Source organism: Hyperolius riggenbachi, chromosome 2, assembly GCF_040937935.1.
Source record: "Hyperolius riggenbachi isolate aHypRig1 chromosome 2, aHypRig1.pri, whole genome shotgun sequence".
Classification (NCBI taxonomy): domain Eukaryota; kingdom Metazoa; phylum Chordata; class Amphibia; order Anura; family Hyperoliidae; genus Hyperolius; species Hyperolius riggenbachi.
In genome coordinates, this window is record NC_090647.1 from 319,791,807 (window position 1) to 319,809,308 (window position 17,502).

General features: G+C 46.9%; 1 protein-coding gene across 1 annotated transcript in view; it reads right to left on the bottom strand.

Annotated features, from left to right (window-relative positions):
* The window catches only part of LOC137544401 (pancreatic secretory granule membrane major glycoprotein GP2-like), a 90,140-nt gene extending 85,798 nt beyond the window's left edge, over window positions 1-4,342 (bottom strand). The window contains exon 1 of the mRNA XM_068265469.1: window positions 4,287-4,342. The gene's annotated coding sequence lies outside the window, so the exon portion shown is untranslated. The remainder of the gene's footprint in view (window positions 1-4,286) is intronic.
* Between the last annotated feature and the right edge of the window lie 13,160 nt (window positions 4,343-17,502).

The following is a 17,502-nucleotide window of genomic DNA, read 5'->3' on the forward strand; positions in this document are numbered from 1 at the left end:
GGAGTCTGGCTGGTGGGGTCTTATTTACTGATCAACCGTATCTGGGCTGTGGTAGTCAGATACGCAACTGTTATTTCTTATGTATCATTATAAATTGTTTGACAATAAAGCTTGATACTGACCTCAATTATTTATTCATTGTATTATTAAAGTTATAACGTTCCTTAATAAAGATGGCCACGGCCAATTTTCGCCAGTCTGGAGTGTCTTGGTATTTATTTTAGTGTTAAGTTTATAGCTATGTTTAAGAGGTATTGTCTACAGTCCCATACAAAGGGCCTAAGCCATAAATTAGGCCCTGCATGGGTCTGTGACAGTCCTAAATAGGATCAATACAGCCTGTCATGAGGTGATTTCATATTTCCCTCACTATGAGGTAAAGTCAGAGCTGATTGGCTGAGCTTTGGTGCAGAGAGTGTGTGTGGTAAATGTGTGTCACACAGGTTGGTCACCCCTGATTGGTCGGCTGTCAGGCAGGTTTATTTTTGCAGGTGTTACTAGGGCTTAGGGCAGAGTCCAGCGACCAATCAGAGCTGAGTTAGGTATATATAAGTAAGGTCCGTACAGCACTAGCTGCCTGTCACCTCAGTGGCTACTAGGTGAGCTCTTCCCACCCCCCTCCCCTTTCTTTAAGACGTCGTGGACAAAATCTTTATTGGAACGTTTGGAGTCTTATTTACTGATCAACCGTATCTGGGCTGTGGTAGTCAGATACGCAACTGTTATTTCTTATGTATCATTATAAATTGTATGACAATAAAGCTTAATACTGACCTCAATTATTTATTCATTTTATTATTAAAGTTATAACGTTCCTTAATAAAGATGGCCACGGCCAATTTTCGCCAGCCTGGAGTGTGTTGGTATTCATTTTAGTGTTAAATTTATAGCTATGTTTAAGAGGTATTGTCTACAGTCCCATTGTTTTAGACACTAATAATGAGCCCCCAGGTGACAAGTTGATAAAAAAAAAATTACCTCACAGGAGAAAAGTGCAAGAACAATGTGAACAGAAGTGCAGCAGAAATCATAATCCTATTTCTTCTCTCAGTACAAGGTAGTCTACAACAATTGTTTTTGGCACAATGAGACCCCTGGGTGACAAATGATTCCACAATAAGCTTACAGGCGACAAGTAGATCAACTATGAGCCCTGTGGTGATAAGTGCACCAACAATCAGAAGCATGTTTATCCACTGTGTTCTGGGTAGTGTACAAGGAATTCTTTTGGGCAGAATGCAGCGTTCAAAGGGAATCCCCTCTTATGTTAGCCTGCCGGTAGAATTATAGGGGAAATCCCCTGTTATGTCAGCTACCCCCTCCCAGAATGCAGTGTTCAGAGGGAATCCCCTCTTACATGACCCTGCTGACGTTGTCCTCCCCAGTGGGTAGAATGATAGGGGGAATCCCCTGTTATGTCAGCTACCCCCTCCCAGAATGCAGAGTTCAGAGGGAATCCCCTCTTGTGTGAGCCTGCTGGTAGAATGATAGGGGGAATCCCGTTATGTCAGCTACCCCCTCCCAGAATTCAGAGTTCAGAGGGAATCCCCTCCTATGTGAGCCTGCCAACCCTGTCCTCCCCAGTGGGTAGAATAATAGGGGGAATCCCCTGTTATGTCAGCTACCCCCTCCCAGAATGCAGAGTTCAGAGGGAGTCCCCTCTTGTGTGAGCCTGCTGGTAGAATGATAGGGGGATTCCCGTTATGTCAGCTACCCCCTTCCAGAATGCAGAGTTCAGAGGGAATCCCCTCCTATGTGAGCCTGCCAACCCTGTCCTCCCCAGTGGGTAGAATGATAGGGGGAATCCCGTTATGTCAGCTACCCCCCTCCCGGAATGCAGAGTTCAGAGGGAATCCCCTCCTATGTTAGCCTGCTGGTAGAATGATAGGGGAAATTGCGTTATGTCAGCTACCCCCTTCCAGAATGCAGAGTTCAGAGGGAATCCCCTCCTATGTGAGCCTGCCACCCCTGTCTTCCCTAGTGGGTAGAATGATAGGGGGAATCCCGTTATGTCAGCTACCCCCTCCCAGAATGCAGAGTTCAGAGGGAAGCCCCTCTTGTGTGAATCTGCTGGTAGAATGATAGTGGGAATCCCGTTATGTCAGCTACTCCCTTCCAGAATGCAGAGTTCAGAGGGAATTCCCTCCTATGTGAGCCTGCCACCCCTTTCCTCCCCAGTGGGTAGAATGATAGGGGGAATTCCCTGTTATGTCAGCTACCCCCCTCCCAGAATGCAGAGTTCGGAGGGAATCCCCTCCTATGTGAGCCTGCTGCCCTTGTCCTCCCCAATGGGTAGAATGATAGGGGGAATCCCGTTATATCAGCTACCCTCTCCCAGAGTGCAGAGTTCAGAGGGAAATCCCCTCTTATGTTAGCCTGCCAGTAGAATGATAGGGGGAATCCCGTTATGTCAGCTACCCCCTCCCAATATGCAGTGTTCAGAGGAAACTCCCTCCTATGTGAGCCTGCCACCCCTGTCCTCCCCAGTGGGTAGAATGATAGGGGGAATCGCCTGTTATATCAGCTACCTCTCTCACAATGCAGAGTTCAGAGGGAATCCCCTCTTATGTTAGCCTGCTGGTAGAATGATAGGGTGAATCCCCTGTTATGTCAGCTACCCCCTCCCAGTCTGCAGTGTTCAGAGGGAATCCCATGTTATGTCAGTTACCCCCTCCCAGAATGCAGAGTTCAGAGGGAGTCCCCTCTTGTGTGAGCCTGCTGGTAGAATGATAGGGGGATTCCCGTTATGTCAGCTACCCCCTTCCAGAATGCAGAGTTCAGAGGGAATCCCCTCCTATGTGAGCCTGCCAACCCTGTCCTCCCCAGTGGGTAGAATGATAGGGGGAATCCCGTTATGTCAGCTACCCCCCTCCCGGAATGCAGAGTTCAGAGGGAATCCCCTCCTATGTTAGCCTGCTGGTAGAATGATAGGGGAAATTGCGTTATGTCAGCTACCCCCTTCCAGAATGCAGAGTTCAGAGGGAATCCCCTCCTATGTGAGCCTGCCACCCCTGTCTTCCCTAGTGGGTAGAATGATAGGGGGAATCCCGTTATGTCAGCTACCCCCTCCCAGAATGCAGAGTTCAGAGGGAAGCCCCTCTTGTGTGAATCTGCTGGTAGAATGATAGTGGGAATCCCGTTATGTCAGCTACTCCCTTCCAGAATGCAGAGTTCAGAGGGAATTCCCTCCTATGTGAGCCTGCCACCCCTTTCCTCCCCAGTGGGTAGAATGATAGGGGGAATTCCCTGTTATGTCAGCTACCCCCCTCCCAGAATGCAGAGTTCGGAGGGAATCCCCTCCTATGTGAGCCTGCTGCCCTTGTCCTCCCCAATGGGTAGAATGATAGGGGGAATCCCGTTATATCAGCTACCCCCTCCCAGAGTGCAGAGTTCAGAGGGAAATCCCCTCTTATGTTAGCCTGCCAGTAGAATGATAGGGGGAATCCCGTTATGTCAGCTACCCCCTCCCAGTATGCAGTGTTCAGAGGAAACTCCCTCCTATGTGAGCCTGCCACCCCTGTCCTCCCCAGTGGGTAGAATGATAGGGGGAATCGCCTGTTATATCAGCTACCTCTCTCACAATGCAGAGTTCAGAGGTAATCCCCTCTTATGTTAGCCTGCTGGTAGAATGATAGGGTGAATCCCCTGTTATGTCAGCTACCCCCTCCCAGTCTGCAGTGTTCAGAGGGAATCCCATGTTATGTCAGTTACTCTGCCCACTCCCAGATAGTTCAGGGGGAATCCCCTCTTACAACTGGCAGCCAGCTGGTCTCCTAGATGCTGTCTTCTGTAGCTGCAGGCATGCTCTCTGCTCCAGGAAGTGAAGAGTTAGTAACACAGCCGCAGGGTGTGTAACTGTGTATGACTGTCATACATCACTATGCTGCGTCTTCAGAGGTCTCATAGGTTAGCACACCCTGCGGCTGTGTGACTAACTCTTCCCTTCCTGGAGCAGAGAGCGTGCCTGCAGCTACAGAAGACAGCATCTAGGAGACCAGCTGGCTGCCAGATGGTGGGCAGGGTAATTGTCACATCAAGGGATTCCCTCTATCAAGAGCAGCAGGCTCCTGTAACCGGGATTACATGCACTATGTAAGGATAGGAGAAAAGAGGGGGGGTTGCAGGGGTGGTGACATATGAGGGGATTTACTGTGCAGTGTTACCCCCCCCCCCTCCCCCGCCTCTACTGGACAGGATAGAATGGGGAGAGCTGCAGGATTAAATGTCAGCAGCACAAGATCTCACACTGCGGTAGAATAATTAGAGAGAAAATAATAGTACTTTACCTTTCCAGTCATGTGCCAGTACAGTGCCGCAGCAGAAGCCGCAGCTGTCAGTTTCCTGCAACAGGGCGACTGATGATGACCTCATGATACTGGGCTGTAAATTTATTTCTGTGGGCGTGTATGGGCATGTCCTACTACTGTAACACAACTGTCACTCCTACTGTAAGGGCTCATTCACACTACACAACGCAAGCATGAACACGATTTCGTGCTTGCGTTGCCATCGCGCGGTCAACGCATGGAATGCACGTCGGGGAGCGCTAGAGCGCAGACGCCAGCAGCCTGTACCCGTTGGGAAACGTGTGCGTCGTATGATTTTATGTCCCCAGAAGCGTTACATCATAACGCATGGGAACGCACACCTGTAGTGTGAATGGTAACATGAAAGTCTATGGACTTTCATATTGCCATGTGGATCGTACACTATGTGCGTTGCGTCAAAACTGACAGCGCAGCACATAGTGTGAATGAGCCCTAACACCACCCACAGAATCAGACTCAGCACCTCCCATGGAGTAAGAGCTGCAAAATGGAGCCTGCCATTCTCAAAAAATCCCTGGTACTCAAAAGTTGTATTGCACAAATATATATACATTTCTAATGCCCTTCCCAAGTGTTTTACATCTAATTATTAATTTCAACCACTTTTTTTGAGTTCAGTTCCTCTTTAAGGCTTGAAGTGGCAGACCAAGAGAAATCTTGGATAGACAGAAGCGACGAATGGTGAGAACAGTCAGACTCAACCCACAGACCAGCACCAAAGACCTACAACATCATCTTGAGGCAGATGGAGTCACTGTGCATCGTTCAGACATTCGGTGCACTTTACACAAGGAGATGCTGTATGCGAGAGTGATGCAGAGGTAGCCTTTTTTCTGTCCACAGCACAAACAGAGCCGCTTGAGCTATGAAAAAGCATATTTGGACAAGCCAGCTTCATTTTGGAATGAGGTACTGTGGACCGATGAAACTAAAATGGAGTTATTTGGGTGTTATACATGGAGGAAAAACACCTGCTACCTACAGTAGAATATGGTGGTGGTTCCATCATGACGTGGGGCTGTGTGGCCAGTGCAGGGACTGGGAATCTGGTCAAAGTTGAGGGACGCATGGATTCCACTCAGTATCAGCAGATTCTGGAGACCAATGTCCAGGAATCAGTGACAAAGCTGAAGCCATGCCGGGGCTGGATCTTTCAACAAGACAACGACCCTAAAACACTGCTCAAAATCCACTAAAGCATTGATGCAGAGGAACAAGTACAACGTTCTGGAATGGCCATCTCAGTCCCCAGACCTGAATATAATTGAAAATCTGTGGTGTGAGTTAAAGGGAGCTGTTCATGCTCGTAAGCCATCAAACCTGAATAAACTAAAGATGTTTTGTAAAGAGGAATGGTCCAAAATACCTTCAACCCGAATCCAAACTCTCATTGGAACCTACAGAAAGTGTTTAGAGGCTGTTATTTCTGCAAAAGGAGGATCTACTAAATACTGATTTCATTTATTTTTTGTTGTGCCCAAATTTTTGCACCTGCCTAATTTTGTTTAAACAATTATTGCACACTTTCTGTAAATCCAATAAACTTCATTTCACTTCTCAAATATCACTGTGTCTGTCTCCTATATGAAATGTTTAACTGAAATTTTTTATCGTAACAACCAGCGATTTATACAGGAAAATAATGACGATTAACAAGGTTGCCCAAACTTTCGAATATATATGTAACGATTGTGGAACTTTCTCCGTGATCAGCGCACAACGCGTGCGCTGACACGGCGGAAATCCTCCACAAGCGTGTAATTGCAGGCACCCAGCAAAAGGTGCTATGCACCTGTAGAGGGAAATTCCTGTCGGCAGATGGCGCTGGGGAGTGCAGAGGAACCAATCCTCTGTACCTCCACAAATGCCAGACAGGAATTGTACGAATTGCAGAACGCAATCGCAAGAGAGGCGATTGCGAATGAGAGCGAGCAAAGGGACAGGTTGTATGTGTGTGCGCCAACCCAGTCGCCACCCCGCGACCGCGCACACACAACAGCAGATATGAAATAGGAACGTGATCGCGAGAGGTGCGTTTGCCAGACGTGACACAAGGCAGATCAGAATAGAATACGAGGGTAGCAAAGGCACAGCAAATAATACAATGAGAAGATGCGGAAAATAACAAACGCTAGCTAACCGCGAACACCGCACTCATTTGCAACAGTGCACGCGGTTATGCGCGGTCTCCACGTGATAAGCACAATAGAGACAAGCACGCCTAACTAACCATCGAAAGACAAACATGAAACAGAGGACACGAACGTTTGCTTAACGGTTACCTCACTGAGCCTCCAGCAAGCGGTCGTAGCGGACAAGACAGACACACGAAAACAGGGACAAGCGAGAGATAGGATCCACAGCACTAGCGAAAAGTGGCTAGCGCGATCCAGGTACAAAGTAGCAGAACAGAAGGATCCACAGCACTAGCGAAAAGTGGCTAGCGCGATCCCAGGAGACAGAACAGGAGGATCCACAGCGCTAGCGAAAAGTGGCTAGCGCGATCCAGAAAGGCAGAACAGAAGAGATAGCTGGTAGCAACCGCTGCACCAGCTATGCTCCAAGAACAGAGATCAGAACGACTTCCTATCGACCACCACTGGGACAGGACAATCGCAACAGACAAACAAAACAGATAAACAATCCTAACTGCACTAGGGAAAACCTGCCTAGCGCAGATTCAGGAATTACTCTAAGCTGATCTCCAAACAGAGAGTAAGGCTGACACCCCACCAGGAGTGTTACATAGGACGAAATCCTTATGACCAGCGAAGCATTGTGGGAAAGACATAGTACTTATAGTACACGCCTCCAATGAATGTGGCCAGGCAATTTGCATGACAACATATGCAAATTCCTCTGCAAGCACAAGCTGCAATACTGACAGAAGCTCTTCTTTCCAGAGTCCTGCAGCATGCAAACCTACACAATGGTCAAAAGGCTGCCTGCCTGCACAGGCAGCTGAGCAAATCATCACAGTACCCCCCCCCCCCCTCCAGGGTCAAATTCCAGACGACCCTCAAAACTGCTATTAGCAACAGACTCAAACTGAAGACTCATGAAGGTCGGGGCAGCCCGACAAGGTCCAATTCCAGAGTCAGTCCACCCGAAACCGACCTCATCGGAAACAGAAGCCACCGAAACATGCCTATCAGTACTACCAGTCTCAGTATAACACCAATCAGGACTGTGAACGCCAGAGAAGAAGCCATCGACACCCTCCAGACAATACCCACCACCTTCCAAGGAGCGTCCGAAAATACCAAACCTGCCACAATACCTGTTCGAAGTGTCCCTTACAACACAAAAGCCACCGTTGATCTTATCCAGGGTACCAAGCAAAATGTCTCCCGGAATCTCCCAGAACCTTTTGAAGCTCCACAGAGATCCCAAGAGGGCAGAACAATTACCAGGCTCACATGGAGAATTACTAAGAACCCCCATGGAACCAATGACAATTCCGGATTCAGAATTACGAGGACACCCATCAAGATCAAGACTTTCAGGGACCACTTCTGGGCATGCAAGCAGGCAGGCCATATCAGAGCATGTCTCCACCGAGGAAGCATCCGAGTACGCTGGTAACCGAGGCACACTTGGGCTTTCTGGGTCACAGAGCACACTGGGGTACACCAGCACAGGAGAAACCTCAGGACATGTCGGGGAACTGCCAACCTCAGAGTCCGACACGACAAGACCAAAACCAGTACCGGACAGAGAATCATCATGAGTGGAGGTCACAGGCACTGGACTTTCAAAAGAAGACTCGGATACAAATTCAGAAATTTCTGTGACAATAATATCATCATTGACTACATATGAGTGAAGCTCCATCAGAGCTGAAAAGGTAGCCAGCAAGGCAGCAATGCCTACGGAAGAGGGTAACACCTCAGAAGGACTTGGGGGGCAGGAGACATCTCCTACAAGTTCTGCACCCTTTGGGAGGAACTCGGAGACCTCCAGAACATCAAACAAGACCTCAGGAACATCATTTTTCAAGTTTTCTAAGAAGGATTCTGTACTATCCATGTTACAGGGCAAAACTGGAACTTTATTTTGAGAACAGGGCGGATGTCCCAGGGAAGGTTCCACCATAAACTGAGATGGAATTTCATCATCATGAGTGGAACGTACAGGAATATTCACTGGACCACACACTGACTCCCTAACTTTAATCTCGCTGCACCCAGAATTCTGTGTAGCAGTCAAACTCGCTTGCAACTCCAAAACTGCAGAAAGACAGGTAAAAATAGCAGCAATGCCTAGACAAGCCTCTAGGGGCAGGGCAGGAGATATTGTACAAGGCAATATTGACTCATCCAGAGTACAGGGTGGAGAGTCAGAACTTTCTTCAAAGCAAGAAAGGGACTCCCAATTGTCAGTGTGATTGGACATCATTTTGTTATTCATGGTACAGGGCAGGCTCAGAAAAAGCGTCTCTGAATAAGGCAAAGAAGGTTCAGCATCAGATTCGCAAAACCGAAGCGCTGTCTCACTCTTAGATTCGGCTAACAATGTCGAATCCCAGGAATCAGAACGCAAAACCTGCGAATCAAAATTCACTTTAGGTTGTGAAACTGATGCTTCCATAGCGCAAACCTCCGCGATCTGCGGAGCAGACTGCAAGGCATCTAGGACCGAAACACTGGAGCAACTGTCTCCAGGCAACGGGCCCTTACAGGTGAGAACAGGGTGAGACAGGGAATCATTTGCAGAAGAAATAGCGACATCAACAGGATAAACTTTATTAGGCATATTAATTTTACTTTTGATGCTGCATAGTCGAGAAATTTTCCCCATAGCAGGGTCACAGACGGAAGATCTCAAAGATCTGTTTCTAAATGAAAAAGGATCCCACACATCCTTGAGGAAACCGGCAGACTCATTCCGATCACAATCTGCAGGAACATCCGAGAAACAGGCATCAGATCGCACAGATTCAAACTGCACACTGTCAGGAGAGAATCCTTCAGGACTCGCACAGGAATCAACCACAGCGGCACACTCATTCATTTCAGATTGCACAAAGTCAAGACTCTCATGCTTTACCCCAGAAAGGCAGGAACAATCATCCGACAACGATGTCTCTTTATTGGAATCAATTGGTTGGTGTGTGTACAACTCATCCAAAATCGTCTGCCACACATAAATTACCAGATCCACATCATCCTTGTCACATTCATCGGAATCAATCAGAAGGTACATTGAATCGAGACAAGCATTCAAGACATTTTCGCTTTTTGCGATGTAAAAATCGCAAAAGGCTTTCCAATCAAAATCGAATTCTTCCAGCAAGGCCCCAACATCCCAGGAAGCAAATGGGGGTTCAAACAGGCCAGTATCTAGATAATCTCCATTTGGGTGGAGTTCAGGAACAAGAACAGATTTTTTAACTGCTTTAATATAGTGTGCGATCCTACCTATAGCAGGATCCACATAAGCTCTGGATTGAGACAAAAAACCAGGAGACAAAACATCATTGTTATACTGAATGGTTTTGCACATTTCAGACTTGACAGAAATAAGCTCTTTATTTGTGGTTGCTATGGGCAACGGATCTTTCCGCTGGGAAGCCTTCCTAGATCTTTTACGTTTAGACTTAGAGGCTTTGGATGGCTGCTTTTTAAAACCTGAAGTGGCAACTGACACATTGAACTGATTGTCATACTGAAAGGTTTTGCATGGAAGGGAAAGATCAGCTGACTTATCAGCAGCTACACAATCAATCAGAGCAGGTGGTAAGCCAGGCAGTTTAAACCAGTGAGAGAATATCACTGCAAGAAACTGATACAGATTATTATTCCAAGAATTGGTTTTTAGCACATCATATGCCCAGGTGAACAAATCGTCTTTTAAGAGCACATAGGAAAACAGAAGAGCCGACATGGACGGATCAGAAATCTGAAAGGTGGGATTCAGGCAAAACCTCACACATTCAGAAAGAAATTCCGCCTTGGTCTCTGAATTTAGCCTTTTAAAGCTCTTAAAGACACAGGACCCAAACTCGACAAAATCGTACAAATCAGAAATTCCGTCTACACTGGGGTTTTGGGTTGGGCTGGTCATACTGTAACGATTGTGGAAGTTTCTCCGTGATCAGCGCACAACGCGTGCGCTGACACGGCGGAAATCCTCCACAAGCGTGTAATTGCAGGCACCCAGCAAAAGGTGCTATGCACCTGTAGAGGGAAATTCCTGTCGGCAGATGGCGCTGAGGAGTGCACAGGAACCAATCCTCTGTACCTCCACAAATGCCAGACAGGAATTGTACGAAGCGCAGAACGCAATCGCAAGAGAGGCGATTGCGAATGAGAGCGAGCAAAGGGACAGGTTGTATGTGTGTGCGCCAATCCAGTCGCCACCCCGCGACCGCGCACACACAACAGCAGATATGAAATAGGAACGCGATCGCGAGAGGTGCGATCGCCAGACGTGACACAAGGCAGATCAGAATAGAATACGAGGGTAGCAAAGGCACAGCAAATAATACAATGAGAAGATGCGGAAAATAACAAACGCTAGCTAACCGCGAACACCGCACTCATTCGCAACAGTGCACGCGGTTATGCGCGGTCTCCACGTGATAAGCACAATAGAGACAAGCACGCCTAACTAACCATTGACAGACAAACATGAAAAAAAGGACGCGAACGCTTGCTTAACGGTTACCTCACCGAGCCTCCAGCAAGCGGTCGTAGCGGACAAGACAGACACACAAAAACAGGGACAAGCGAGAGATAGGATCCACAGCACTAGCGAAAAGTGGCTAGCGCAATCCAGGTACAGAGTAGCAGAACAGAAGGATCCACAGCACTAGCGAAAAGTGGCTAGCGCGATCCCAGGAGACAGAACAGGAGGATCCACAGCGCTAGCAAAAAGTGGCTAGTGCGATCCAGAGAGGCAGAACAGAAGAGATAGCTGGTAGCAACCGCTGCACCAGCTATGCTCCAAGAACAGAGATCAGAACGACTTCCTATCGACCACCGCTGGGACAGGACAATCGCAACAGACAAACAAAACAGATAAACAATCCTAACTGCACTAGGGAAAACCTGCCTAGCGCAGATTCAGAAATTACTCTAAGCTGATCTCCAAACAGAGAGTAAGGCTGACACCCCACCAGGAGTGTTACATAGGACGAAATCCTTATGACCAGCGAAGCATTGTGGGAAAGACATAGTACTTATAGTACACGCCTCCAATGAATGTGGCCAGGCAATTTGCATGACAACGTATGCCAATTCCTCTGCAAGCACAAGCTGCAAAACTGACAGAAGCTCTTCTTTCCAGAGTCCTGCAGCATGCAAACCTACACAATGGTCAAAAGGCTGCCTGCCTGCACAGGCAGCTGAGCAAATCATCACAGTACCCCCCCCCCCCCCTCCAGGGTCAAATTCCGGACGACCCTCAAAACTGCTAATTTAGCAACAGACTCAAACTGAAGACTCATGAAGGTCGGGGCAGCCCGACAAGGTCCAATTCCAGAGTCAGTCCACCCGAAACCGACCTCATCGGAAACAGAAGCCACCGAAACATGCCCATCAGTACTACCAGTCTCAGTATAACACCAATCAGGACTGTGAACGCCAGAGAAGAAGCCATCAACACCCTCCAGACAATACCCACCACCTTCCAAGGAGCGTCCGAAAATACCAAACCTGCCACAATACCTGTTCGAAGTGTCCCTTACAACACAAAAGCCACCGTTGATCTTATCCAGGGTACCAAGCAAAATGTCTCCCGGAATCTCCCAGAACCTTTTGAAGCTCCACAGAGATCCCAAGAGGGCAGAACAATCACCAGGCTCACATGGAGAATTACCAAGAACCCCCATGGAACCAATGACAATTCCGGATTCAGAATTACGAGGACACCCATCAAGATCAAGACTTTCAGGGACCACTTCTGGGCATGCAAGCAGGCAGGCCATATCAGAGCATGTCTCCACCGAGGAAGCATCTGAGTACGCTGGTAACCGAGGCACACTTGGGCTTTCTGGGTCACAGAGCACACTGGGGTACACCAGCACAGGAGAAACCTCAGGACATGTCGGGGAACTGCCAACCTCAGAGTCCGACACGACAAGACCAAAACCAGTACCGGACAGAGAATCATCATGAGTGGAGGTCACAGGCACTGGACTTTCAAAAGAAGACTCGGATACAAATTCAGAAATTTCTGTGACAATAATATCATCATTGACTACATATGAGTGAAGCTCCATCAGAGCTGAAAAAGGTAGCCAGCAAGGCAGCAATGCCTACGGAAGAGGGCAACACCTCAGAAGGACTTGGGGGGCAGAAGACATCTCCTACAAGTTCTGCACCCTTTGGGAGGAACTCGGAGACCTCCAGAACATCAAACAAGACCTCAGGAACATCATTTTTCAAGTTTTCTAAGAAGGATTCTGTACTATCCATGTTACAGGGCAAAACTGGAACTTTATTTTGAGAACAGGGCGGATGTCCCAGGGAAGGTTCCACCATAAACTGAGATGGAATTTCATCATCATGAGTGGAACGTACAGGAATATTCACTGGACCACACACTGACTCCCTAACTTTAATCTCGCTGCACCCAGAATTCTGCGTAGCAGTCAAACTAGCTTGCAACTCCAAAACTGCAGAAAGACAGGTAAAAATAGCAGCAATGCCTAGACAAGCCTCTAGGGGCAGGGCAGGAGATATTGTACAAGGCAATATTGACTCATCCAGAGTACAGGGTGGAGAGTCAGAACTTTCTTCAAAGCAAGAAAGGGACTCCCAATTGTCAGTGTGATTGGACATCATTTTGTTATTCATGGTACAGGGCAGGCTCAGAAAAAGCGTCTCTGAATAAGGCAAAGAAAGACTCTGTCACATCTGTCATATGTGCTCAGTGTGAAGCTGCTTTTATCTGTGAAGAGCACAGGGCGCCAGTGGTGAATTTGCCAATCTTAGTGTTCTCTGGCAAATGCCAAACGTCCTGCACAGTGTTGGGCTGTAAGCACAACCCCACCTGTGGATGTCACGCCCTGTCTCCTGGCAGTGCCTCCATGCTCTGGACACTACGCTGACAGATACAGCAAACCTTCTTACCACAGCTCACATTGATGTACCATGCTGGATGAGCTGAACTACCTGAGCCACTTGTGTGGGTTGTAGACTCTGTCTCACGCTACCACTAGAGTGAAAGCACCACCCGCATTCAAAAGTGACCAAAACATTAGCCAGAAAGCATAGGAACTGCACAGTGGTCTGTTTTCATCACCTGCAGAACCATTCCTTTATTGGGGATGTCTTGCTAATTGCCTATGATTTCCACCTGTTGCCAATTCCATTAACAAAACAGCATGTGAAATTGATTGTCAATCAGTGTTGCTACCTAAATGGACAGTTTGATTTCACATACTGTAAGGCCCCGTTTCCACTATCGCGGAAACTGCCGCGATTACGCAGAGTTTCCCCGCACATGAATCGCACGGGGAAACTCTGCCATAGGGGAGAATGGCGCCGCTGGCCGAATCGCTTGCGGTAGCGATTTGGCCGGAACCCCCACAGAATTTGCGATGGAGGCTGCGATTCCCATAGCCATGCAGGGCACGGCTCATGGGATTCGCCTGTGATCCCACCCACCCGCTCAGTGCCGGCGTGCGTCTTGCAGACACACGCCGCACAAGTGGAAACGAGGCCTAGGGGGCTTTAATCACTAAAGCGTTATAACTCATATCACGGCCGCGCTAGCCTTTTTGCGCGCATTTTTGCTTTTTGCGTGCATTTTAACAAATTTTTACGTGAAAACGCGAAAATGCGGACAAAAACGCTAGCACAGCCGTGATATCAATTATCACAGTTTAGTGAATGAAGCCCAAAATGTGATTGACTTGGAGTTACATTATATATATATATATATATATATATATATATATATATATATATATATATATATATATATATATATATATATATATAAAGTATATATATGTATATGTATTGTATAGATATACTGTATAGAACTTTAGGAACTGCATACACTGCAATGTTAAGAGTATAGAGTTTAGCCTAGAATATAATTTGAGTTATGGAAATACTGCACTAGAAATAGCCAAACCTGGAAGAACATAAAAAGCAGCAGAGGAACACTGGAATATGATAAATAGCAGCAGAGGGACAGGACAGCACTAGAGATGACCCGAACGATTCGTATTCGAACGCGAACACGTGAACTTCAGTGGGGTAACGGCCTTACTTTCTCATGGCGGGTGCTGCGACGTCTCCGGCGGGACTCGCTCGCGTGGGGGGTCTTCCGCGCCATCAGCCTTGGACGGCATACCCGATTCCTCTTCGGCGGTGAGTCAGTGTGCGCACGTGCACAGTCCGGTCAGACGCACGCGCGCGAGTCAGAGCGGCCTTTACAGGCTTAGGAGGTGTGTCTAAAGGTAGACTCGTCCTCCTGAGGGCTGGACTGACTCATCACCTAAGCTATATTAGGCCAAGTGAGTCAGTTGCTCACTGGCCCTAATACTAATCAGTTCGCTGGCTCTAGGTCTAGCTAGTGATTTTGAGCTACATTGATATATTTTGTAGACGCACAATATATGTACTCCATTTAGTCAGTCTTTGTTATTTTCGTATATATTCTTTCTAGTATTATTATATTAACATCTATTTATATATTATCTGTGTACCGACTCCTTGCCTGCCTCCTGACCTTGCTCCTGTCTTATAGTTTTGTACCGCTGCCATCTGATACACGTGTATTGACTCGGCCTGCCTTGACTACTCTATTGCCTTATCCTTCTAACTAGACTGACATCTGACTTATGTGTATGATCCTGCCTGTTATTGACTACGATATTGCCTTACGACTCTGTACTTTGTTACCTCTGACTTTGTGTATGACTACGGCCTGTTCCAGATTGCGTTACTCTCTTAATATTGAATCTTGCTATCACTACGTCTACGCCTTTCACGCATCAGCGTGATATTATAAAGGGCCAGGCCCACTAAAAAATGGATGCGCTACATACCTAGATTTTGACACTAGCAGCAGCTGTCAATCAGCTTGCTGAGCAGGTCTCCACTCAACAGACTCAGCTGACTCAATTGACTAACACACTTGCTCAATTAAATGTCTCTGCTAGTTCTAATGCTCAACTATCATTACCCAGTATACCTAAATTGTACCAATTCAAGAACCTAAAATGCCATTGCCTGAGAGATTTTCTGGTCAACGTTCTGATTTCAGTAATTTCCAGAATTGCTGTATGTCTTATTTTGAGATCAGAGCCAGATCCTCAGGAACTGAATCTCAACAGATCACCCTTATTAAAACTTTACTTCAGGGTGACTCTCAGACTTGGGCCTATGGCTTAAGCCCTGACCACGAGGTACTCACCTCTGTTGAAAATGTATTTAAGGCAATGGTTACTATATATGCAGATCCTGGCATCTCAGCCATGGCTGCCCGTAATACTGCGGAGGAATATGCTGCAGAATTTAGGAAATGGTCTGTGTCAGTAAAATGAGGTGAAGCAGCACTGTTGGGTCAGTTTCTTTTGGGGTTATCTGATGCTGTAAATGATGTACTTATTAGTCACCCTGAACCTAGGACCTTGGAGGATGCTATCTCCTAGGCCATACGGGCAGATAGGCGTATCAGGTACCGACGACAGGGAAAAACTTATCCCAGTTCTGGTAAACAGAGAAATGCCTCTTCCGTCTTGACTGAAGAGCCTATGCAGTTAGGTCATTCCAAACTTTCTCCAGCAGAGAAGCATAGGAGAAAGAAAGAGAATGTATGTATGTATTGTGGTGAAAAAGGTCATTATGCTCAGTCTTGCTCTGCAAAAAGGGTTCCGGAAAACTCCAGCACCTAAGTGAAGTAAGGGGACTTCACTTGGGTGAGCAGTCTTCTCCCCTTAAAAGTAAACAATATTGTTGCCAGCTACTGTATCCTGGAACAGTAGATCTGAACATTGTCAAGCCTTTATTGACTCCGGGGCAGCCGGAAATTTTATTGATTCTGTCTTTGCTACTCAACTGGGTATTCCTCTTGAACCCTTGCAGACCTAACTTTTTGTTACTGCCATAGATGACACTCCTCTGCAGCCTGAGACTCCTATTTCCGTCACTCCTAAAGTCTCTCTGCAGGTGGGGGTCATGCATTTTGAGTTAATACAGTTTTATACACTCAGAATGCCTTCCAGCCCTTTGGTGTTGGGGTTACCCTGGGTTCAACTTCACAACCCTTGTATCGTTTGGTGTTTCGGGCAACTCACCAGTTGGTCACCTTTTTGTCAAGGGGAGTGCTTGAAGACTATGCCATTTTCAAGTTTAGGGGTGAAGTCTAACCAGATTCCTTCGCCCTATTTTGAATTCTCAGACGTCTATTCTCCACAATCCACAGACAAGTTACCACCTCATAGACCCTATGATTGCCCAGTTTAATTGCTGCCTGGACCCATGCCACCACGAGGCCATCTATACAATCTGAGTGGTCCTGATAAATTGGCCATGAAGCAGTATATCAAAGAGAATTTAGATAAGGGGTTTATCCGATATTCTACAGCACCCGCTGGGGCAGGTTTCTTCTTTGTGGAGAAAAAAGACGGGGGTCTACGTCCCTGCATTGATTACTGGGGACTCAACAAAATTACTGTGAAAAATCGTTATCTGCTCCCTTCAATTGACTATCTTTTTACACAGGATTCAGGGGCCAGGATTTTTTCTAAACTTGACTTGCTGAGTGCCTACAATTTGATACGTATATGTCAGGGAAGTGAATGAAAGACAGCCTTCAACACTCAGGATAGGCATTAAGAATATCTTGTCATGCCCTTTGGCCTTTGTAATGCCCCGGCTGTCTTCCAGGACTTTGTTAATGACGTATTCAGAGATGTTCTAGGTAAATTTGTCGTAATTTACCTAAATGACATTCTTATATATTCCAAAACATTGTTAGAACACCGAGTATATGTGAAATTTGTGTTACAAAAACTGAGAGAGAATTCTCTGTTCGTTAAGTTAGAGAAGTGTCTGTTTGAGGTTTCTCAGGTACCCTTCCTGGGATACATAATTTCCGATTCAGGTCTTTCTATGGACCAGAGAAAAACTCTCGGCAGTGTTAGATTGGCCCCAACCTAAGGGTCTTAAAGCTATACAACGGTTCCTGGGTTTCGCCAATTATTATCGAA